Genomic DNA, 24,795 nt, shown 5'->3' with positions numbered 1-24,795 from the left:
AATGTAAGTCTGAAATGTAATCAACTTTATTTATCCATAGATATGGACAATATGTAATATTAATGTTTCAACGATGCAGAGCTGATGGGAGTAAATTGTCAACTTTAATTTAAAATTTTGTGGCTACTCAAGTATCTATTTCTAGAAGAACATTTGTAACTGTAGCCATTATTTTTCATGAAGGGCCTTCCACATCATCAGGACATTATACGGCTTATTTGAAGTGTGGAAGTGGCTGGACGCTTTGCAATGATACCCAATTGACTTTTAAGAAACGTTTGCCTTTTGCCTTAACTAACTGCTATCTGCTATTTTTGGAACCCAAATTTCAGTAGAATCACTTGCTGTAGGAAGATTAATACTGCAAAGATATGAAACTTTCTTGTTTACAAATATCATGTGACTGAGGGTCTACAAATCTATAAATGAAATTTGTGTTTGGTATAGTGATAACATCAGGTAGAAATGTAGTTAATGTTTGGTGGTATAAAGCATGTTACACATTTTTACTGTAAAGGTTCACAAAAGAATAGATAAGATTAAGATTAAGAAATTTCAGAAAAAAACTACTTAACTCATAGTATTTGGCCATGTGGAAAAATATGAGAGAAGAAAATGAGTACTTTAGATAATTATTTTAGAACATATATGGAAGCAAGTTTTTGGGAGAGGTATTTAAAAGGTAATGAGTTAACTTATACAATTTGGCCATGCGGAAAGGTATGAGAAAAGAAAATGTATACTTAAGATAGATTTTTATAGGAGATACTTGCACGGTGTTTTTTTTTAGATATATTTAAAAATAGGTCGTATAGTTTAATTAGTTTGTAACTGTGGAAGATGTAGTGTGCTTACTCAAGAAATTGCGAATTTGAGAAAAACATTTAAGATATGTTTTTTCAGGTATTCATAATATGTATGGAGATTTTGGATGGGTTTTTTAAACACAATCATTTTGATTGTGTTTTTTTTCCCCGCTGTTATATGATGATTAATATTGAAATCACTATTTATAGTGAAAATCAATGTATTCTGAGGACAGCAAAAATAAATCATTTAATATGTTGTTTGAGTTATTTTGTTACATTGAATTTAGAAATATGTATTAAAACATATTTTTTTACTGTCTTCCACAGATATTATATTTATAAGGTAAGTACAACTAATAACATCCGAGAGTTTTCTCTGCCTCTCTCTTATTTTTTTTATTTTATGAAATGTACATTATAATCTTATTTTTACTTTTCTTCCACAGGTACTACGTTTTTAAAAGAAATTTACTTTACTTTTTTACTATTTTTTAGGTAAGTATAAAAAATAAAGAAACTTTTACATCACTGTGTCATTTCTTTGTCTATCCTGCTTAAAGCAATGTCATGTTTAATATAAGCACTTCCACATAGGATTGGGTGCATTGTTATAAGGCATGCTTTAAAAGTGATTTTATGAAATGAGCGACATTTTACTGAGTGAGTTCAGCAACACTGATATATGAAAACATTGGTGCGAAATTATATTAAATGTTACATGTTGTTCTTTCCAGGAGTTTAAGTCCTTTGCTGCAGTGGCAATTCTGCCTCAGCATTAGGGGGCCGGGGGGCTGAGTGGTACTTCTATGTTCATGATAGAGGTACTCCTTCATGAGCCACGGTTGAGATCTGTTCATGATACAGTGGTTCTCTCATGGCTCTGCTTAGTCAATAGAACATGTCATGGAGGTACAATATTAGTGCTGTGCAAGCACAGGGGTAAGGCCATGACAAAACTGGTCTATTCTGGGGACAGCTGAGGCAATGCTCGTGATGGAGCGGCTCTGTCATGAGCATGGAAGGACTTAACAGGTGTTAAAAAAACATGAGGGGTCTCTTCAAAGAGAGTGTTGGTTGGAATTTAAAGGGCACTTTAAAACACATTGTAGCAGCTTTATGTTGACGTTGCGTCTCTTTGCGCCACAATTTCGTCAGTTTATTTAATACAATGACAGTGGAAATAATGTACCATATTTACAACGTTATGGATCTAGGAGATATGTCACATTCTAAAGCCATTTGCATAAAGCCAGGTTCTGAGCTGGGATGGGGCAGTGAGCTAAATAACGGTGATGGATCAAGCCCTGATCTTTGGACTGGGTAAGAGTGGTCTGCTTAATTCAGACACTCTGTTCATCACCACCCCCTTTTCTGAATCATTTTGTCCACCATAAGCGTGGAAGGGTATACTCAGACATGAGTCCCTTGCTCACTGCTCCATCAGGATTCAAGCAAGCCGGGCCGACGACGCCTGGAATGGCAGAAACCGGTCCCCGGAAGCTTGTCTCCTTTCTGGTGAAGAATTGGCTTGGTAGTTTGGTCTGCCCTGTTCCCATGATGCACTGGGCCAGGGACAGACTAATTTGCATATAGCCAGGTTCTGAGCTGGGATGGGGCAGTGAGCTAAATAACGGTGATGGATCAAGCCCTCATCTTTGGACTGGGTAAGAGTGGTCTGCTTAATTCAGACACTCTGTTCATCACCACCCCCTTTTCTGAATCATTTTGTCCACTATAAGCGTGGAAGGGTATACTCAGACATGAGTCCCTTGCTCACTGCTCCATCAGGATTCAAGCAAGCCGGGCCGACGACGCCTGGAATGGCAGAAACCGGTCCCCGGAAGCTTGTCTCCTTTCTGGTGAAGAATTGGCTTGGTAGTTTGGTCTGCCCTGTTCCCATGATGCACTGGGCCAGGGACAGACTAATTTGCATATAGCCAGGTTCTGAGCTGGGATGGGGCAGTGAGCTAAATAACGGTGATGGATCAAGCCCTGATCTTTGGACTGGGTAAGAGTGGTCTGCTTAAATCAGACACTCTGTTCATCACCACCCCCTTTTCTGAATCATTTTGTCCACCATAAGCGTGGAAGGGTATACTCAGACATGAGTCCCTTGCTCACTGCTCCATCAGGATTCAAGCAAGCCAGGCCGACGACGCCTGGAATGGCAGAAACCGGTCCCCGGAAGCTTGTCTCCTTTCTGGTGAAGAATTGGCTTGGTAGTTTGGTCGGCCCTGTTCCCATGATGCACTGGGCCAGGGACAGACTAATTTGCATATAGCCAGGTTCTGAGCTGGGATGGGGCAGTGAGCTAAATAACGGTGATGGATCAAGCCCTGATCTTTGGACTGGGTAAGAGTGGTCTGCTTAATTCAGACACTCTGTTCATCACCACCCCCTTTTCTGAATCATTTTGTCCACCATAAGCGTGGAAGGGTATACTCAGACATGAGTCCCTTGCTCACTGCTCCATCAGGATTCAAGCAAGCCGGGCCGACGACGCCTGGAATGGCAGAAACCGGTCCCCGGAAGCTTGTCTCCTTTCTGGTGAAGAATTGGCTTGGTAGTTTGGTCTGCCCTGTTCCCATGATGCACTGGGCCAGGGACAGACTAATTTGCATATAGCCAGGTTCTGAGCTGGGATGGGGCAGTGAGCTAAATAACGGTGATGGATCAAGCCCTGATCTTTGGACTGGGGAAGAGTGGTCTGCTTAATTCAGACACTCTGTTCATCACCACCCCCTTTTCTGAATCATTTTGTCCACCATAAGCGTGGAAGGGTATACTCAGACATGAGTCCCTTGCTCACTGCTCCATCAGGATTCAAGCAAGCCGGCCGACGACGCCTGGAATGGCAGAAACCGGTCCCCGGAAGCTTGTCTCCTTTCTGGTGAAGAATTGGCTTGGTAGTTTGGTCTGCCCTGTTCCCATGATGCACTGGGCCAGGGACAGACTAATTTGCATATAGCCAGGTTCTGAGCTGGGATGGGGCAGTGAGCTAAATAACGGTGATGGATCAAGCCCTGATCTTTGGACTGGGTAAGAGTGGTCTGCTTAATTCAGACACTCTGTTCATCACCACCCCCTTTTCTGAATCATTTTGTCCACCATAAGCGTGGAAGGGTATACTCAGACATGAGTCCCTTGCTCACTGCTCCATCAGGATTCAAGCAAGCCGGACCGACGACGCCTGGAATGGCAGTAACCGGTCCCCGGAAGCTTGTCTCCTTTCTGGTGAAGAATTGGCTTGGTAGTTTGGTCTGCCCTGTTCCCATGATGCACTGGGCCAGGGACAGACTAATTTGCATATAGCCAGGTTCTGAGCTGGGATGGGGCAGTGAGCTAAATAACGGTGATGGATCAAGCCCTGATCTTTGGACTGGGTAAGAGTGGTCTGCTTAATTCAGACACTCTGTTCATCACCACCCCCTTTTCTGAATCACATTCTAAAGCCCTGCACCATAAGGAAGTGTTCCTCTGAAGGAATGCGTCTTGAAAGTGGCTGACTGTAATGCATGATATTTCACTCAGTGACTTTCAGACCTATGCTGTTTCAAAACTGTGCATGTGCTTGAAGGAGGCGTAGGTATTGACGCAGTATTGTGAATATAGTGCATTGGTGAGCCTTGCTGGAGCTGCATCACACTTGCGATGCAACTCTAGCAATGTATTACTTTTTGAGCACAGATGTGTTACGCATGTATGGTGTTTTTGTACCATGGTGCGCCACATTTCAAATGTGGCACACCATGGGTAACGGAGCACTAGCATACTGTGGTGCACATTAACTGGTGCATATCTGGGTATGAAGTAGTTAACATAAATCTGCCTCATAGATTACAAATCCGCGTTTAGTAGAGTGTTCGGCCTTTGTAGTGTTATGTTTTTTCTGTTATTCTATGTAGGTATGTAATATTGCAAGATTTTTGTCACGAAAAAGAAGCCATGAGTATTGGGTTTGTGAAAGATTGCAAGATTTTTAAAATTAAAAAGCAAGAACCATGGCATTGTTTAATATAGCATTGTAAATACTTATCTTTAATAATGATGAGAGAGTAAAAAAGGTTAACCTGATGTTTTAAAGTTATTCACAGGCTTCTTTAGAGGAAGTGTTCTATATGATTGTAGCGTGGGTGTTTGACTTTTTTATAGGTAATAGAATGCATTTTGTATGCTGTAGCAGGAGGAGTACTACATGCTTGAATATTCTTCAGTGCTTATTTTCATTTCGTAAGTGGTATTGAGACCGACACAGAACTTCAATGGATCGGAGGGGCTGTTCCTGTGCATCTGGAGGACTGCGAAGCCGTTGCAGCAGTGGGAGTGAGGCCTCTCACGACACAGAACTTTAATGGATCGGAGGGGCTGTTCCTGTGCATCTGGAGGACTGCCAAGCCGTTGCAGCAGTGGGAGTGAGGCCTCTCACAGGGGCGTAGCGCAGCTCCTTTTGATGCTCACAATTGCAGATAACAGGGTAGAGATGTCTGTGGAATTTATAGATGGTTGGTCACACTAGAGTGTGGGCGGCGCCCCTAGCACTTCATTACGGCACACAGGGGAGCCGCGTTGCACAGTTTGAGAATCAGAGACTTAGGAGATAAACCTTCATAATAGGAAGGCTTCGAAGTGATAAAAATTCTGTAACAATCTCAGTATTTCACATTATCGCGTGAAAAGAAAGTCTTTCGGAAGATGTTGAACGTTGTTCTCTTTTGAGAGTAGAAAAGATAGTGACATAAGTGGGTGGAGTGCTGCGTGTAAATTGCAGAATAGAAACTACTAAGAACCAATTGGAAGTGTTGTTTTCGAGTCACATGACTTCACATGCGCGTCTCGGGACGTGTAGGCGGTGACAGTATCTGGTCACGTACGCCATTTGGAAGTAGCGGTCTAATTCAGCGAAGTTTCAAAACGTGAAAAGGAGTAAATCCAAACACATCCGGATTTAATATATCTTCTGAGCTTGATTCAAGCATACAATTGTTAAAGTATAAAACCTTTTATATATTTTTTTTAAAATACCAAGGTGTGTACATTCGGTCACGCACGAAAGTTTAAAAAGACATTCGGCTCCATTTTATGAAAATTTTCATAATAATAAAAAAGAAGCCTAGGTTTACTGTCTTTGACGTAGTATAAGTTCTTTGATGGGTCTATGAAGAAATTTAAGAAGTTGCAATTGCAAAGTTTTCACGAAATATATAGGCGGGTGCGTGCACACGGTCGCGCACGAACGAAAGCCAAAAAAGCGGAGATAAACCCCCTTTATAATATGCTCCTGGAGCTCTTTTTGGTGGAATGAGTTAGTTCTGAAAAGAACTTTTTTTTTATTTTATTTTTTTAAACAAGTGTTATGTTGTTTTAGATTTTTTAAACTTGCAACAACATTTTCATGTGTGACACAGGATCAAAATGAAATGAAGAAATGTATCTTTTCTCGGGGCATTTATGACTCTCAATTTTTAGTTTAGTAAGAATGAGGCTCTGCTCTCCGTACAGAAGAATTTCTCCACACTCGTTGCATTTCATGTGCACCTTTGCAAGATATGGTCTCAAGTCCATCACAGCACTCGATGGTGATACAGGTCGTCCACCAGAAGATGTGCTGGCCACCTCTGATGGTAATAGCGTGGCCAGGGCTCTTGTCGATGCCTTTGCAAATTCCACAGGGTGCACTTGTTTGACATGCCGCACCATGGTATGTATGGAAAAGGAATATTGTTTTCTTGGATTTCCTCTTGAGAGAACCGAATTGCATATCGTGCAGGTAACTTTTGGCGCATTCACTTTCTTTTGTTCTTCAGGATAAGTGAAAAATTGCCAAATAAAAGATTCCTTTTTTCTTTTTAAAGGTAGTCGCTCATTTCCTTCAGATTCGGAAGATGAATGCGGGGCGGCAGCCATTTCAGCAAAGTCTTCCGAAGGGTGTTGAACGTCGTTCTCTTTTGAGAGTAGAAAAGATAGTGAGAGGAGTGGGTGGAGTCCTCCGTGTAAATTGCAGAATAGAAACTACTAAGAACCAATTGGAAGTGTTGTTTTCAAGTCACATGACTTCACATGCGCGTCTCAGGACGTGTACGCGGTGATAGTATCTGGTCACGTACGCCATTTGGAAGTAGCGGTCTAATTCAGCGAAGTTTCAAAACGTGAAAAGGAGTAAATCCAAACATATCCGGATTTAATATATCTTCTGAGCTCGATTCAAGCATACAATTGTTAAAGTATAAAACCTTTTATATATTTTTTTAAAATACCAAGGTGTGTACATTCGGTCACACACGAAAGTTTAAAAAGACATTCGGCTCCATTTAATGAAAATGTTCATAATATTAAAAAAGAAGCCTAGGTTTAGTCTCTTTGACGTAGTATAAGTTCTTTGATGGGTCTATGAAGAAATTCAATAAGTTCAGATTGCAAAGTTTTCACGAAATATATAGGCGGGTGCGCGCAGTCGGTCGCGCACGAAAGCCTGGAAATGCGCTATCCATTTTATTGAGAACTGTTGCCGAGAGTGCGCACACCGGGTCGTGCACGAAAGTTTAGAAAGGCTATTTTTATTTACAGGCAAATTTTAATGCGTTGAAAAAAAGGCAAGGTACATACTTTCTAATTCTGTATCGCTTTACAAGGAGTCTGTATGCAACTTGAACAGTGAAGAAAACTGCTTGTTTCTGAAAAAAATATTGCCAGAACTTTATTGACAAAAGTATAGGTTGTATACACGAGATATTTCTGAATTAGCATTTTAAAAACCAATGAAATTCACTGAAAAAAACATAGGTTTTACACACGTTATAGTTAGGAAGTAGCATTTACAAAACCTATGAAATTCACTGAAAAAACCATAGGTTTGACACCAGTTATAGTTAGCTGGAAATTTTACTGATATAAAACCAATGAAATTCCACGTTATAGTTAGTTGGACTCACTATAGCTTGCGCGTGTAATGCACTGCTGATGACGTCACATATTACATCACTCATGACATCACTGATGACACCATCCAGTGAATGTGTGTCTTTCTGAAAAATAAATATGTGTTATATATGTATATATTATTGAATATCTTAGTGAATACATATATTAGTGAGTAATGCTTAAATATTTAAATATATGTATTAGTGTTTCACTTTGTGTATAAGTGGCTGCATGGGTTGATGAGTAGGTACATGTGTATGTATATAGGTGATTAGATGTTTTTCTTAGTATCAGTATGAGTGTTTGCATGCTTTGGTGGGAGTATTCCTTAGTACATAGATGCAAGAATGACTGAGTCTCTGTTTGTATGTGTTTTGAAGACAGCATATGTGCAGGACTGTATGGGTAGATGAGTGTGTATATGTCTGTGTTAGTGAGTGAATGACTGTCTTATTAGTGTCTTTGTCAGTAACTACATATGTTTTAATCTAGTATATGTGAATATTGATGTATATAAGTGAGTATATGTGAGAGTGAGGGATTGTAAGAGTTCCTGTTTAAATTAGTATGTGTTCCTATAAGTGATTTTTTAAGAGAGTAAGTATGTGTAAGTTTCCTTAGAAGTAAAGTGGTAGTGTGTGTATAGCTGTTTATGCAAATAAATGGATGTTCAATAGTTTATTTGCATGTGTGAGTATGTGTGTGAATAACTTTTGGATGACTGTCGGTGTGTAACAGGATGTGTAGGTGTATCACTACATATGATTAGTGAATATATGTATGAGTGACTATATAGAACTGTTGGTGAATTAGTGCATGTGTATATACATGGTGGAATTATTGAATTGGTTGTGGTAACTGGTATGGGTATCTCCATTTTTTTGAATATGTGTTTCAAGGGTTAGATTACAGTGAAAGGAGGTCTGTCACTGTGTCACAAGGATGGTGTCATCAGTGATGTCATGAGTGATGTAATATGTGACGTCATCAGCAGTGCATTACACGCGCAAGTTATAGTGAGTCCAACTAACTATAACGTGGAATTTCATTGGTTTTATATCAGTAAAATTTCCAGCTAACTATAACTGGTGTCAAACCTATGGTTTTTTCAGTGAATTTCATAGGTTTTGTAAATGCTACTTCCTAACTATTCCGTGTGTAAAACCTATGGTTTTTTCAGTGAATATATATATATATATAATATATATATATATATATATATATATATATATATATATATATATATATATATATATATATATATATATATATATATATATATATATGTATATATATATATATTGCTTCAACACATCCGTAGTTTCACGAAAGTAGACGGCACTCCAAGTCAGTGTTTTAAGAAAATAATTTATTGGCAGACCCCCTGCCCCCTCGACAGACGCGTTTCACCTTTCGGCTTTGTCAGTGTCAACCAATGTGTTGTAAGAGACACCATTATATCTCCACACTTTTCCAAACAGGGAAAGAGGACTATTCGTGCCAAAACCTTTTTGCCAGCCATCTTACAATGGGTAAATCTAGTATAGTTTACAATAACACAAAACTTTAAGAGACAATGGTATCAAAAAAGTGCTTGTGCAAATTTTAAAAGAGACAACATGATTTTGTGTCACAATTCTTCATATGTTGATTTCATCATAATGCATACTATCAACAATACGTACAGGGTTAAAATACAAATTTAAGCATGCCCATACAAGACTAGTTCTGTTTCTTTGTATCTTGCTATACCATTATTTCAATTCTTGAAAGGCATGCAGATATACATCCTAGTTGCACGATTATGTATCTCCATTCTCAATATAGTGTACGGGAATTAATTCACCTTGTACATGCTATATTAGCTTTGTTCCCTGCGTGTTGTGAGTGTATGCATCTTTGTTTAGCCCTGTATGGGCATGCCCGGCTATTGTATGTTGGTGGTTTGTCAATTATGCCCTGAATGGGCCTTTATGTTAATAAAGTTGATACTTATGTTCATTAAGAGAGGGAAAGGAACATAGTGCGAGCGCAGCTTTATATTCCATATTGGTGTATATTAGTGAATGTTTAGCTTTTCTGTTGTAATATTGTCTTATATATCAGCTGTGCTTCGCTCTATGTATATCTGATCTTGTCAGTCTGTCATCTTCTATTCTAGGTGGACCCACAATTCCTCGTCATTGTTAAGCCCTATTGGTTGCATGCTCTGAAGATCGATTATGTACTTGGATTCTAGCACCCTTAGAGCTTTAACCCTGTCCCCACCTCGTTCCTTCCTGTCTAGTTGATCTAGGCAAAAAAGTGTTAAAAGGTCTTGATTGCTGTTATGGCGGGTCTTCAAGTGGCGTGCCACAGGGTAGCTCTTATCTTTGTTTGTTATAGCACGCATGTGCTCCAAGATGCGTTTTTGGCCGGGTTTATGGTGCTTCCAATATATCTTTTAGAGCAAGGGCATTCCAAACAATAAATGGCAAAATCTGAATTGCAGTTGAGGAATTTGACGATTTCTCTAGTGGGTCGTGAGTCATTGGGTCTTCCCTCATATTTGGTTCTCTTCCTACTATATTTGCATGCTTTGCAATGCATGCAAGGAAAGAAACCTTGTATGGGTTTCATCTTGGATGTTTTTGGCGGATCCTCGAAATGACTCATTGTTAAGTGGTCACTGAGAGACTGGCATTGTCTGTATGTTATAGATGGCTTAGGGGGTAGTTTGTCTTTCAAAATTGAATCAGTTTTCAAAATGTGCCAGTTCCTGTTGAACATCTGGACCAACTCACTAGATCTCATGTTGAAACCGGTAATCATCCGTATCGAACCATCCGATTCAATTTCCTTTGTCGGATTCTTCAGAAGGTCCTTTCTATCAATGTTGTCTACTCTACTGGATGTACTGGCTAGTAATGCTTTGGAATAGCCCCTAGCATGGAATCTGGTCACAGCGGCGTCTGGAAAAAAAATAATATATATATATATATATATATATATATATATATATATATATATATATATATATATTTATATATTCACTGAAAAAACCATAGGTTTGACACCAGTTGTCATTTGAGATGTCATAAGTGATGTCATCAGTAATGTCAGTTGAGATGTCATCAGTGATGTCATCAGTGATGTCACTAACCATGTCATGAATGATGTAATATGTGACATCATCAGCAGTGCATTGCGGGCGCGCGAGTTATAGTGAGTCCAACTAACTATAACGTGGGAATTTCAATGGTTTTATGTCAGTAAAATTTCCAGCTAACTATAACTGGTGTCAAACCTATGGTTTTTTCAGTGAATTTAATAGGTTTTTTAAATGCTACTTCCTAACTATAACTGGTGTGAAACCTATGGTTTTTTCAGTGAATTTCATAGGTTTTTTAATAGCAAATTTCCATAGCTATGAAATATAATAATTTTTATAATTAATCCTATATTGTATATTTCTGTAATACTATTTTTTTTTGTATATTGTTCATGTTTATTTATTTATATATTATTTATTTATTATATTAAGCGCAGTCTTGCAGCGCGCCCCGGTGCGCTTACCGGTGAGCGTCCCGTTAGCGCTATTGCCGCGAACGAAAACATCATCGTGACGTATCGCGTAGCCGCGAGATGCGTCTTATGACGCACGGCGTAAGCGCCCGAGCGCATCCGATCGCGCTACGTAAGCGCACCCGGGCGTGCCCCGGGGCGCGTAGTGTAAGCGCGTCGGGTCATGTGACCTGAAAATAATACTTTTCATTGGTTCAGAGCAGTTTTTTTTTCCAAATGATGAAAGCCCCCACCTTTTTTCCTCATTCTCACTTTGTACTTTGACTGAGGAAGACCTGTTTGCAGACCTGAGAAATGGCTACAGTAGCAGCAGCAGCAGGAGCATGTCAACCACCACCACCACCACCACCACCACAAGGACCACCACAACACCACAGTGGTGGTGAAGAAGAAGAAGAGGAGGAGGAAGAGGAGGAGGAGGAGAGGCAGTTCCTGCCTGAAGATAATACCCCTTATAAACCTAAGGAGCACTTTGTGTGGGAGTTTTTTAAAATCCCAAGGGGAGAAAAGAAAGTAAATGCTGCAAAAGTGACATGTCTCATCTGTGGCACTGTACTTTCCAGGGGGAACCCTGCAAAAAAATATTCATTTGGGAACCATACAATGCTTCGCCATATGCAACGCAGGCACCCAAACAACTATGCTGCGGCAGAGGTCAGGGAACTGACCAGAAACCCTCCCCAATCTTCTCCAAGCACCTCCAAAAGAAATCAACCCACTCCATCGGGTCCAGAGACAAGGGAGATGGTCCCAAATATCCAACGTGAGTTTGGAGATTACAAAATAATTTGTATATTTTGCGGGACTACAATTTCCTATGGGGAGCAAAGCATCAAACTCATCAACCGTGCTAGAGACAACCACAACTGCAGAAAGAAACCTTCATTTTTTAGTGATTTTTTTTGCTCCAGTTGAGCCGTTTACAATTCCCTGTTTTTTGTTTGTCCCCATAAAAATTACAAAAAAAATATAAAATTGTTCATAAAAGCCAAAAAAAGTAAAAAATGTTCAAAAAAACAAAAAAAAATATAAAACAACACAAAGAATTTAAAAAAACAGTTCTTTTTAGAACTACCTCCAATTTATAAAAAAATGCTACATTTTTTAAAAACTCTGTCATTCTTTTTTCTCCATGGTACGCTCCCTGGTACGCTCCCCGGTGCGCGTACTGGGCGCTACCCCCGCGTAAATCAAAAAAAAAAATGTTTGCCCAGCGGGGCCCTTTAATGGCCCCCACATCAAACCTAGGGGGTCAGGGGGGGTCTACCCTACCCCCTTTTGGTCATTTCCCCCTTTGTTTTTGCCACCTCTTGTGTCTCTATCCTACAGAGACACAAGATGGCGGCCGCTCCGGACTGTTTGGAATGTTGACAGACACCCGAGAGCCAATCAGCTTTCCGCTCGCGAACTCGCGTAGCGCGCTGGTGCGCGCCCCGGTGCTCGTACCGGGGCGCGCTTATAGATATATATTTTTTTTTTAACCTAAATTACTCAAAATCCACTGGAGCACATATCTTGAGACATAGCAAAGGCACATCGGGCTACCAGTCCCTACAATTTTGCCAAGTTTGGTGGAAATCCATTCAGCCGTTCGGGCTAAAAGTGAGTCCAACCGCCCTAAGGAAATTAACATGGGGAAAACATGTTTTGGGACCCCCCTTTTATCTCGGCCCCCGCTTGACGAATCCCCCCCAAACTTTAAGGGAAGGAGCGGAGCGGGCCATTTTCTTGGAGAAATTCAGCCAATTCCGTCCATCGACGCCAAAGTTATTCCCAATAGAATGTTGCGGATTTCCTATGGAAACTAGGTCCTAATATACACACACATATATATACATATATATATTCACTGAAAAAACCATAGGTTATAGACCATATATAGTTAGGAATTTGCATTTACAAAACCTTGAAAATTCACTGAAAAAACCATAGGTTAGAGACCATATATAGTTAGCTGGACATTTTATTGACATAAAACCAATGAAATTCCATATATAGTTAGTTGCACTAACTATATATCGTGCACCCGCAATCCACTGCTGATGATGTCACATATTACATCATTCATGACATGGTCAGTGACATCACTGATGACATCTCAAATGACATCACTGATGACATCACTGATGACATCTCAAATGACATCACTGATGACATCATCTAGTGTCTGTGTATTTTTGTAAAGTTTAAATATGTTTTACATATTGAAGAATGAGTGGATGTATGGAAGACTGAGTGTGTGTGTGGCTGGCTGGGAGGTGTGTGACTCTGTGCATATCAATGTGTACTTGTATCAGTGATTGTATAAGAGAGTAAGTATGTGTTAGTATATGTGTGAAAAGTATGGTGTTCTGTGTTTAACTGTATAGATGAGGAAATCGAAGTGTGATTGATTCTTCACAGGACTGACTAGGTGTATGAGTGCATATGATAGTGTTGTAATAATGAGTGACTGTATGTATGAGTGATTGTATGGGTGAATGAGTGAATGTGTGTGTAGACGTAGGAATCAGTGAGTGCGTATGTAGTAACTGGTATTGATGTGTCATGATGTCATCAGTGATGTCATTTGAGATGTCATCAGTGATGTCATTTGAGATGTCATCAGTGATATCATCAGTGATGTCACTGAAGTATGGTGTTCTGTGTTTAACTGTATAGATGAGGAGGAAATGGAAGTGTGATTGATTCTTTACAGGACTGACTAGGTGTGTGAGTAACTCCATGGATGAGTGGCAGTGTGTGAGTGTCTGCATAGGTGTATGAGTGCATATGATAGTGTTGTAATAATGAGTGACTGTATGTATGAGTGATTGTATGGGTGAATGAGTGAATGTGTGTGTAGACGTAGGAATCAGTGAGTGCGTATGTAGTAACTGGTATTGGTGTGTCATGATGTCATTTGAGATGTCATCAGTGATGTCATCAGTGATGTCATTTGAGATGTCATCAGTGATGTCATCAGTGATGTCACTGACCATGTCATGAATGATGTAATATGTGACATCATCAGCAGTGGATTGCAGGTGCGCGATATATAGTTAGTGCAACTAACTATATATGGAATTTCATTGGTTTTATGTCAATAAAATGTCCAGCTAACTATATATGGTCTCTAACCTATGGTTTTTTCAGTGAATTTTCAAGGTTTTGTAAATGCAAATTCCTAACTATATATGGTCTATAACCTATGGTTTTTTCAGTGAATTTCAATGGTTTTTTAATAGCAAATATCATAAGCTGTCGAATGTCAAGTACGTGGTAAGTAAAAACATTTTCGTGTTTATGCACACTGATCTGCTTTGAATGCTGCCCCCCACCCCTCATTTCTATTAGGAGTACTCTCTCTTTGCAGATAGTGAAGGGTAGTTAACGCAGGCCTTTGCCCCCTTTGTAATCCGTCGTGCCTGCTTCTCTCTCCATTTGATTGATTGTTCTCTTTGGTTCATTCTCTATTTACAAACAAGCACAGAGTCGCAATACTCTGTTAGGTCTTTGCAGATAGCGAAAAATCGTGTAAAAAAACAAAAGGAATCGAGCAAAATCAGTAGGCCACTAATGGGATCTCTTTTTGACCTCGCTAAAATAGAAACATTAGGAACAACCTGTTGAAAATAGCAATGCGTATGTACATAAGCGGCGTTCATTTGTGTTCACAGTACCCCTTGTTGATTGTTTGAATCGAGCATTGAATTGTTCGAAGTTGGTTCTCTTAAGGATCTTCTCTGCCTGCAAACGAGGAAGAATAGGAATATTCTCTCTCCCTTTGCAGATAGTGAAGGGTAGGTAACGCAAGCCTTTAACACGTCGTACCTATTTCATTCCTCATTGATTGATTGATTGTCCGAACATTGACTGTTTGGGAATTAGTTCTTTTTGGAGGTATTCCCTGTTTGCAAATAAACGTAGGAAAATCTTTGCAAGTAGTGAAAGGGTACGTAATGCGGACCTTTCTCCCCCGTTGTAATCTGTCATGCCTATCTACTCCCCACTGATTGATGCACCTGTTTCACCCGGACCATTTACTAGAGATACGTCATCTGGCCCGACCAGAGAGCACCCCTAGTGAAAAGCACATATGCAATAATAACGAAGTGATCACTGTATCCTGTTAACAGAAACTTTAGCATGAAACAACCTGGAAAGAAAAGAATAGGAAAACGAAAATCAGTAGGCCACTGATGAACATGAACTTTTATTAAACAACGAACAAAGAAACGATAACATAACGTAATGATAAAACCTATTAATGTCCTAGAAACAAGAAAACGTTAAAATATGCCAGTGGTGAGAGACCAGAAAAACAGTAAGAGAAACCAAATCACCCCTCGCTGTCCCACCGCCTGCCACGCCAAAAAAATCGATAGACTAGGGAAAATGCAAGTCAGTAGAACATCCGCCCCCACTCTGGAAACTTCCAAGGTGGGGCAGGGTTGCGGCTACGCCCAGCCGGGAGCAGCCCATATAAGGCAGGTCCTGCTGCCACGCCTCGGCCAGGAGATCCTAACGTAGGGTGTAGCCGGAGGAGAGGCCGAGGCCAGCGGGACACGGCCAGGGGATTGGCTTTACAACGCTGAACAGTTGCAGGGGGGGGGAATGTCTCCTCGACCCTCCCCTCTCTCTCCCAGTCCGGCCGCGGTGGCCCTTGAGAGTTGCAGGTACTCCCGCCACATGCTCTTCCGGTCCGGCCACCAATGGTCGGGGGGCCGAGGCCGACGGGATCCGGCTGCAGCCGATAAACCAAGAAACCCGTTCATGGGGCCAGAGCCAGGGGCGTCCGGCCGACATCTACCGGAAGCCCGGCCCGAAGACGGACGGGACACTTCTTCTTTCATGAATAATGGCTGCGACAACACTGGGGGGGATGTCTTGCACATGCCTCCGACCCCCCCCCCCTCGTCCTCATCGCCTGGTCCGGCCATAACAAATCTCAAGCGAGACGCCGTGGGGTGCACTGGGAGGGAGAGACGGTGCGAACAGGCCTCTCCCGCCTCCCCAGGTGGAGGCTTCCCAGCTGCACCCTCAGCGCTCCAGGCGCCCGGAAAAGGGTTCTTCCACTGTGGCCATGCTGCAACGTCCCGCCCGGCAGGGTGGAGCCCGTCCGCTCATTTGACCCCGCGATCGCCAGTAGCTACCGAACTCTCAAAATGGCGGTCAACCTGGCAAGAGCGGGCCCAGCATAAAGAAATGGCCCGGTCACTGGTTGACTCCACCACCGTAGTCCTCCACGACCTTGAAGATTCTAGAGGAGCCGCGGGAGTCTCCGACCCCCGATGGGGAATGATTGCCATGATCGCCCGTGGAGTGACGAAACTGTATCCGCGGGACGTCGGCGCTCCCATGCTGGCGCCAGCCTCACTTTGAATTACTAGAATCCTGCAGACCTCAGTTCCGGTGAAAGCACAGTGTGACCCGGTAGGAAAAATTGTTGCACCCCCTCCCCTTTTTGACTGATAGTTCAAACCACCGATCCTTTCCTTTGCCCTTTTAACGGAACTTTGGACTGCCTCCCCCTCTTTTACATTTTCTAGAGAAAACAAAACATTAACCACTACATTAGCATAGCAGTTGACACCAGAACTGTTTTCAAATTTAAAACCAACAACATCTTCAACAGAATCCTTTTTGTTTCTGCTGTGACCCTGCTACAGCACAGGCATTGTCCCCAGCAGTAATTCTGCAATGCCGGTAAGAATAGCTGTGCTGCCTACTGGACTCACTCACCCCCGCGGCGCCCCACGCCGTTATTTGCTGGGCGGCAACTTACTAGACATCACTTTCGTGCCATCTAGATTTCAGCGCGTTCTGCTGCCTTGGAACTATTCGCACAACAGACCGCTACTGACAAGAATATTTCATTATTGGTGCTGTCAATTTCAATAAATCTATTGGATAATTCAAAAGAAATTGCCACGGTCTCTTCGTTGTTTAAATGTTTTTACTGTTTTTGTTTTGTTGTATATATTTATATGTTATTAAAGTTTTATATTCCTACTACTTTGTTGGAGTGCTATATATTTTTAATGTGACACATAATTGTAAAAACTTTGATGTACAAAGAGTCATTCCTGGAATCTTCCGCTTCAGGCTCGGTCCCCTCCCCAATCACAATACAGGATGGTTTTCAGATAGTAGGAACACGTGTGGTGTGACGGATCTCATTGGGTGTGGGCCTTGATCTACTATAACTCCTTTGAAGAGGGGTGATTCTTTACAGCTGGGGCCATAAACTACATCTGCAGGGCTAGGTGATAGCCTGGACAATCGGACACAGAGGAAGAGGAGTGTCAGAGGGTGCGGTAGTGAATAGGGCGAAAGGGAGGTGTCGGGCGGGCACAGAGTGTGATTCTCAGGGAAGAGCAGCGCAGATGGGGGGAGGTTTATTGCCCATGCATAAGACAGAGAGCGGGGGTGACCAGTGCCTGGGGAAGATGCTTGCGAGGGTGAGGAGCCATGCTACGAATCGACAGCGTGCAGAGAGTGGGTCTGGTCAAGGCATCTAAAATGGCTGCCGTGCACGACAAAAGTGTGGCATTTCAAAAAAGGCAAAATGGCGCAGACAATGTTTTTCAACACTTCCTCATTTCCTTCGAATCGAACGTTAACAGACGTTGGGGCATATTACCAAAGTTAAGCGATATTTATCGCTAACGATGCTTACCAACGAATTTTTTACCGCTAAGCATCGTCAGAAATTATCGAAGATAAACCTTGCTATTATCAAGGTTTATCGCAAATGCGATAATAAACGGCCGCAATGCATGAATATCGCTAAAAACTCAGCGATATTCATGCATTACCGAGCTAATTCTCTTAGCCATGTTATCCACCTCCCATTGGATAACATGGCTAAGAACTGCTCAGGGCAGGTGTTACTTTTTGGAGATATTCGCGCTTAGCGCGAATATCTCCAAAAGTTGGTAATAGGAGATAGATATCTTGCATGTTGTAATGCAAGTTATTGTGGTATATGGAACTCATACCATAATCTCTCAGGAAAGCAGAAACTGATCCTTTTGGGACCGCCTAAAAAGGCCTAGGGGGTGAGGAGTACTCTACTTTGCCCCCTTTTCACGTTCCGAACTATTTTATTTTACTCTCTTCTGTAATTACACAAAATAGCAGCGATAAGATGCATCGGAGACACACAGTGAGAGAAAGGAGGCCGGAGATGAAGAAGAGATGTCAAATACACATTGGAGATAATATAGTGGCAGAAGGGAAGTAAATATGAGTAAACTTACCATGTAACATAAAAATGTTGCACTCTATACTATAAGTCTCATTTTATACTACAATCACTTCGCTACAACCTCATAAATTAAAAATAAAAATGAATAATGTCTCAAACAATTTTTGATTTCTAAATATAAATTTATTCTTCAGAATTTTCTAAATTTGAAAGAACTAGTAACATGTCCTCATCAGCAATGTCCTCATGAAAAGTCTGCAATGATGATTCTTGTAACTCTATGGTCTCCAAACATTCGATAAATTCGCCATCAACAGATTGATCAAAAAAATCATTCAAGTCATCTCCTCCTTGTGACAATATTTCATTATTGGTGCTGTCAATTTCAATCAATGTAGTGGAATCATTCAAGTCATCTCCTCGTGACAATATTTCATTATTGGTGCTCTCAATTTCAATCAATGTAGTGGAATCATTCAAGTCATCTCCTCCTTGTGACAATATTTCATTATTGGTGCTGTCCATTTCAATCAATCTAATGGAATCATACAAGTCATCTCCTCCTTGTGACAATATTTCATTATTGGTGCTCTCAATTTCAATCAATGTAGTGGAATCATTCAAGTCATCTCCTTGTGACAATATTTCATTATTGGTGCTGTCCATTTCAATCAATCTAATGGAATCATACAAGTCATCTCCTCCTTGTGACAATATTTCATTATTGGTGCTCTCAATTTCAATCAATGTAGTGGACAATTCAAAAGAAATTGCCACGGTCTCTTCATTGTGAGCCATTTTATTTTGAAATTGCTTGCTGTAAATTGCAGAAAAAAATAATCACTTTCATTTATCGTTTTTAGTAATGCATAATATAAAACTAAGTTTATCAAGTATTTAGTATAACAGAAGGACTGCAAATAAATAACAGAAAACATTTTTCAAATTATCTTCAAGTGTACAACATAGTTCCCCTTACAAATTAACAACTCACCTTTTTAAAAGTAGGAGAAGTGTTAGTACTGTGTAAATCAAACACCAGAAATTCACCACCAAAAATTCCTCACAAATGTACCTCAGACAGTAGTATCACAAAATGGCTGTGGTTTCCTCTCATTTGACATATATACATAACCAATTAACTTTCATCACACACAAATACAAAACCAAAGTAACATTTTAATTGGTTCTAAATTTCAACACTTTCAAATTTGTTTTCCCCATGCAATTTTCCATAGGACATTTACATACGTCTACAGCCTGAATGGCTGAACGGAATTACACCAAACTTGGCAAAATGGTACATCAAACCTAAGAGGTCAGGAAGGATCTACTATGCCCCCTTATGGTCATTTCCCCCTTCGCTTTGGCCTCCTCTTGTCTCTCAATCCTACCGAGAGACAAGATGGCGCCCGCTACGGACTGTTTGGAATGTTGACAGACGCCGGAGAACCAATCAGCTTCGCAAAGCTCCGTAACGCGAAAAGTACGTGAAGCGGAGCGCTGTTACAGATATATATCTTTTTTTGAACGTTAATTTCTCAAAATCCACTGGAGCACATATATTGAGACCTAGCAAAGGCACATCGGGCTACCAGTCCCTAATATTTTGCCAAGTTTCGTGCAAATCCATTCAGCCGTTCGATTATTATTATTATTTATTTTTTTTGCCCCGCGGGGCCCTTTTAAAACCTCCACATCAAACGTAGGGGGTCAGCGAGGATCTACTATGCCCCCTTATGGTCATTTGCCCCTTCGCTTTGGCCTCCTCTTGTCTCTCGATCCTACCGAGAGACAAGATGGCGGCCGCTACGGACTGTTTGGAATGTTTACAGACGCCGGAGAACCAATCAGCTTCGCTTCACAAAGCTCCGTTCCGCGAAAAGTACGCGTACTGGAGCGCTGCCCGGTCCGCTGTTACAGATATATATCTTTTTTTAAACGTTAATTTCTCAAAATCCACTGGTGCACATATATTGAGACCTACAAAAGGCACATCGGGCTACCAGTCCCTACAATTTTGCCAAGTTTCGTGCAAATCCATTCAGCCGTTCGGGCTAAAAGTGAGGCCAACCGCCCTATGGAAAACTCAATGTTAAAAGCACGTTTTGGGACCCCCCTTTTTTCTCGGCCCCCCCTTGACGAACCCCCCCCAAATTTTCATGGGCTGCTCAGAAACAAAATGTGTCATTTTCCTGAAAATTTCAGCCAATTCCATCCACAAACGCCAAAGTTATTAGACATAGAATTTTCAAAAATCCCATAGAGAAAAAATCCTAACTATATATACCTACTGGCGACCGCCAGTAGGTAATATATATTCACTGAAAAAAACATAGGTTATAGACCATATATAGTTAGGAATTAGCATTTAAAAAACCTTATTTTACTCACACAAAACCATTGAAATTCCATATATAGTTAGTTGTACTAACTATATATCGCGCACCCGCAATCCACTGCTGATCATGTCACATATTACATCATTCATGACATGGTCAGTGACATCACTGATGACATCACTGATGACATCTCAAATGACATCACTGATGACATCACTGATGACATCTCAAATGACATCACTGATGACATCACTGATGACATCACTAATGACATGTCAAATGACATCACTGATGACATCTCAAATGACATCACTGATGACATCACTGATGACATCTCATTTGACATTACTGATCACATCACTGATGACATCATTCATGTGATAATACGATGAACCTCTTCAGACTCTAATATAACCTTATATACACTCAGTGAAAACAGACACTCACAGACTGTCACTCATCCATGGAGTTACTCACACACCTAGTCAGTCATGCAAAGAATCAATCACACCTCCATTTCCTCAACTATACAGTTATACACACCTTACTTATTGAAACATATACTAACACATATTTACTCACTTATGCAATCCTGGATACAAGTTCACAATGATCCATACAGCCACTCACACATTCACTGGCTCTTATGCACAGTTATTTATATATGTCAACTCTCACATGTACTGTGTTTTACATATGTACTTACTTTGACATGTAGCACTGAGATATCCATTCACTCACCAATGCACTCATGCACACAGTCAACCGCCCATACAGATGTTTCCACATGCACTTTTGAACCCATACACCTAGTGAATCAACTGCTCACACATCTATGCAGAGAGTCATACACCTCCCAGCCACCCATAAACACTCTCAGTCTCCCATACAAATACTTGGGCAACCAATCAATAACCCATATAGTTAATCATATAGCTACTGATCAACACATGCAGCAGTTTACAGAACAACAGACATAATGATGCACAAATTAAGACAGTTTAGTCACTAACCCATGCACTCAGTGAGACACATTTAATCACTCACTCATACAGTCAGTCATGCACCTACTAAATCCTTTGTTCAGACACTTATACATCCACTCATTCTTCAATATGTAAGACATATTTTAACTTTACAGAAACATACAGTCACTGGATGTTGTCATCAGTGATGTCATCAGTGATGTCATTTGAGATGTCATCAGTGATGTCATCAGTGATGTCATTTGAGATGTCATCAGTGATGTCATCAGTGATGTCACTGACCATGTCATGAATGATGTAATATGTGACATGATCAGCAGTGGATTGCGGGTGCGCGATATATAGTTAGTACAACTAACTATATATGAAATTTCAATGGTTTTGTGTGAGTAAAATAAGGTTTTTTAAATGCTAATTCCTAACTATATATGGTCTATAACCTATGGTTTTTTCAGTGAATTTTCAAGGTTTTGTAAATGCTAATTCCTAACTATATATGGTCTATAACCTATGGTTTTTTCAGTGAATTTCATTGGTTTTTTAAAAGCTAATATCTGTAGCTGTAAAATGTATTCTTCTTTAAATCCAAAAATATATTTTATATGTTTATTAATAATTTTTTTTTTTAATATTTTTTTTTGTTCGCTCCCGGTTCGCGAACCGGGAAGCTTCCCGTTAGCTCATCTTGATGCCGCGACCCAGTCCGCGAACCGGTAAACGTTCCGTTTGCGCAACTGCCGCGTTAGAAATCAACATCGTGACGCGTCGCGGAAGTGCGACGTATCACGTTGTCGCGTAATGCGTCTTATGATGCGCCGCGTTAGCGCACCCGGAAGTGCTCCGATACGCGAACTGAGACGCGAAGGGCAGCTCCCCGGAAGCGATCCGCGGCGCGTCGCGAAAGTGCGACGTATCGCGTTGCCGCGTAATGCGTCTTATGACGCGCCGCGTTAGCGCACCCGGAAGTGCTCCGGAGCGCGAAGCGCAGCGACCCGGAAGCGATCCGGGGCGCGTTCCGCAGCGCGTAACTTAAGCGTAAGAGGTCATGTGACTTGTTAATAAAACTTTTCATTGGTTCATTTCACTTTTGGTTTCATAATGATGTAAGGCTAGGTCAGGTGACCTAAAAATAACACTTTTCATTGGTTTAGAACTATTGTTTTTCCCAAATGATGAAAACCCCTCCTTCTTTCCTCACTCTGACTTTCATCTTTGTGAGAGGAAGACCTTTTTTGATAGTTGAGCAATGGCTTCATTAGTTGCTTCAGCTGGTGCACCCCCACCACCACCTCCACCTCCTCATGGGAAGAGAGGACCACCTCCCCAGTTCATCAGCAACACAGAGGAGGAAGAGGATGAACTAGAGGAAGAGGAGACAGAAGGACCACAGTTCTTACAAGAGGTGCCCCAGGTTTCCCATCGGAAAGCCAGTTTTATTTGGCAGTTTTTTTCACTCCCTCGAGGGCAGAAGAAAGTAAATGCTAGGTATGTCACCTGCCTCATTTGTAAAGACCAGTTATCTAGAGGCACTGATAAAAAGTATAGCTTCGGTAACTATACAATGCATCGTCACATGAACAGGTGGCATCCATTGAACTACAGCCAGGCAGAGATGCGTGACATGCAGGATAACCCAACAACAACTCCTGTGGCCAGGTCAACATCACAGATATCGTTGACAGGAGCAGAGGCACGGGAAACCGTGCCAAACATTCAGGAGAACTTTGCTCATATCAAATTTACCTGTTTGTATTGCGGTGCCTTGCTGTCATGTGGTAACATGAGCATTACCTTAATCAACCTAGCTTATGAAAATCACAATTGCCCTAACCGCCCCAGACAGTAATTTTTTTTTTGCTCCTGTTGAGCCCTTTTCAATGCCTGTTTTTTGTTGTTTCCCCTCCATCAAAAACAAAAAAAACATAAAACTGTTCAAAAAATACAAAAAAAACAAAAAATGTTCAGAAAAATAAAAAAATATAATAAACAACAAAAACATTTAAAAAAAAGTTCTTTTCAGAACTACCTCCCCTTTCAAAAAAAAATTGCTAGAATGTTTAGCACTCTGGCAAGCTCTATTTCTTTTAGTTCGCTTCCCCGTTCGCTTCCCGGTTCGCGAACCGGGAGCGAACCAAAAAATTTATTTTTAAAAAAAAAAGAAGAGTAAGTATAAGGGAAGTAAACAGAGAGTAATGTTAAAAGAAAGACAGCTATAGGGAGTAAACCAGAGATACTGTTTAATAGATCTATTTACCGAAGAAAAGATGGAAGAGGGTATAATTGTGAAAAACAAAATAGATAAGGAAGTGAAAGAAAAAAAAGAGAGTAGAACAATAACAAAGAAGAGTTTCTTGGAGAATGTGAGTGAATGTTCAAAATAAGATTAAAACATGTGGAATAACAGAGAGAAAAAACAGAAAACAGAAAAGAAAAAATAACAGAAAAAGATTAATTGAAACAGCAAAGAAATGTAAATAACATAGAGCCATATCATCAACATAGGCAATAAAAGTTTTGCAGCTTTTATCGGCAGAAATGTGTCGCTAAAGCCGCTTTTGCGGCGGAAAACTGCCGCTAAAACCACTTTTGCAACAGTTTTCTGCCAATAAAAACAGCAATAATTTTATTGGCTGTGTTCATAATATGCCCCTTAGTGTGCTTCAACTACACAGAAAAAGCATAATGAACAAGTAGTTAAAGAGTGATCAGTCAAAGACACTAAGAGTAATAGAGACGGAGTGAGTGAACAAGAGTGAGGAACTATGAGAAGAGAGGGACTGAGAAAAGGAGTGGAAGGAGTAGAGTAAGTAGGTAATAGAGAAAGGAATGAGGGAAGTAGCAAAGGCAGGAAACTGAGGGTTAAAGAAATGAAGCTGTCGAACTACTAGTAGGTGAATGTGATAGAAATGTAACGAAAAGAGTACAAAACATTTACCTTATAATTGTCGTTAACTTACTCACTTTTTGTTTTTATACTTTCAATC

Source organism: Lissotriton helveticus, chromosome 4_1, assembly GCF_964261635.1.
Source record: "Lissotriton helveticus chromosome 4_1, aLisHel1.1, whole genome shotgun sequence".
Lineage (NCBI taxonomy): Eukaryota > Metazoa > Chordata > Amphibia > Caudata > Salamandridae > Lissotriton > Lissotriton helveticus.
Note: the sequence above shows the minus strand (reverse complement) of the source record.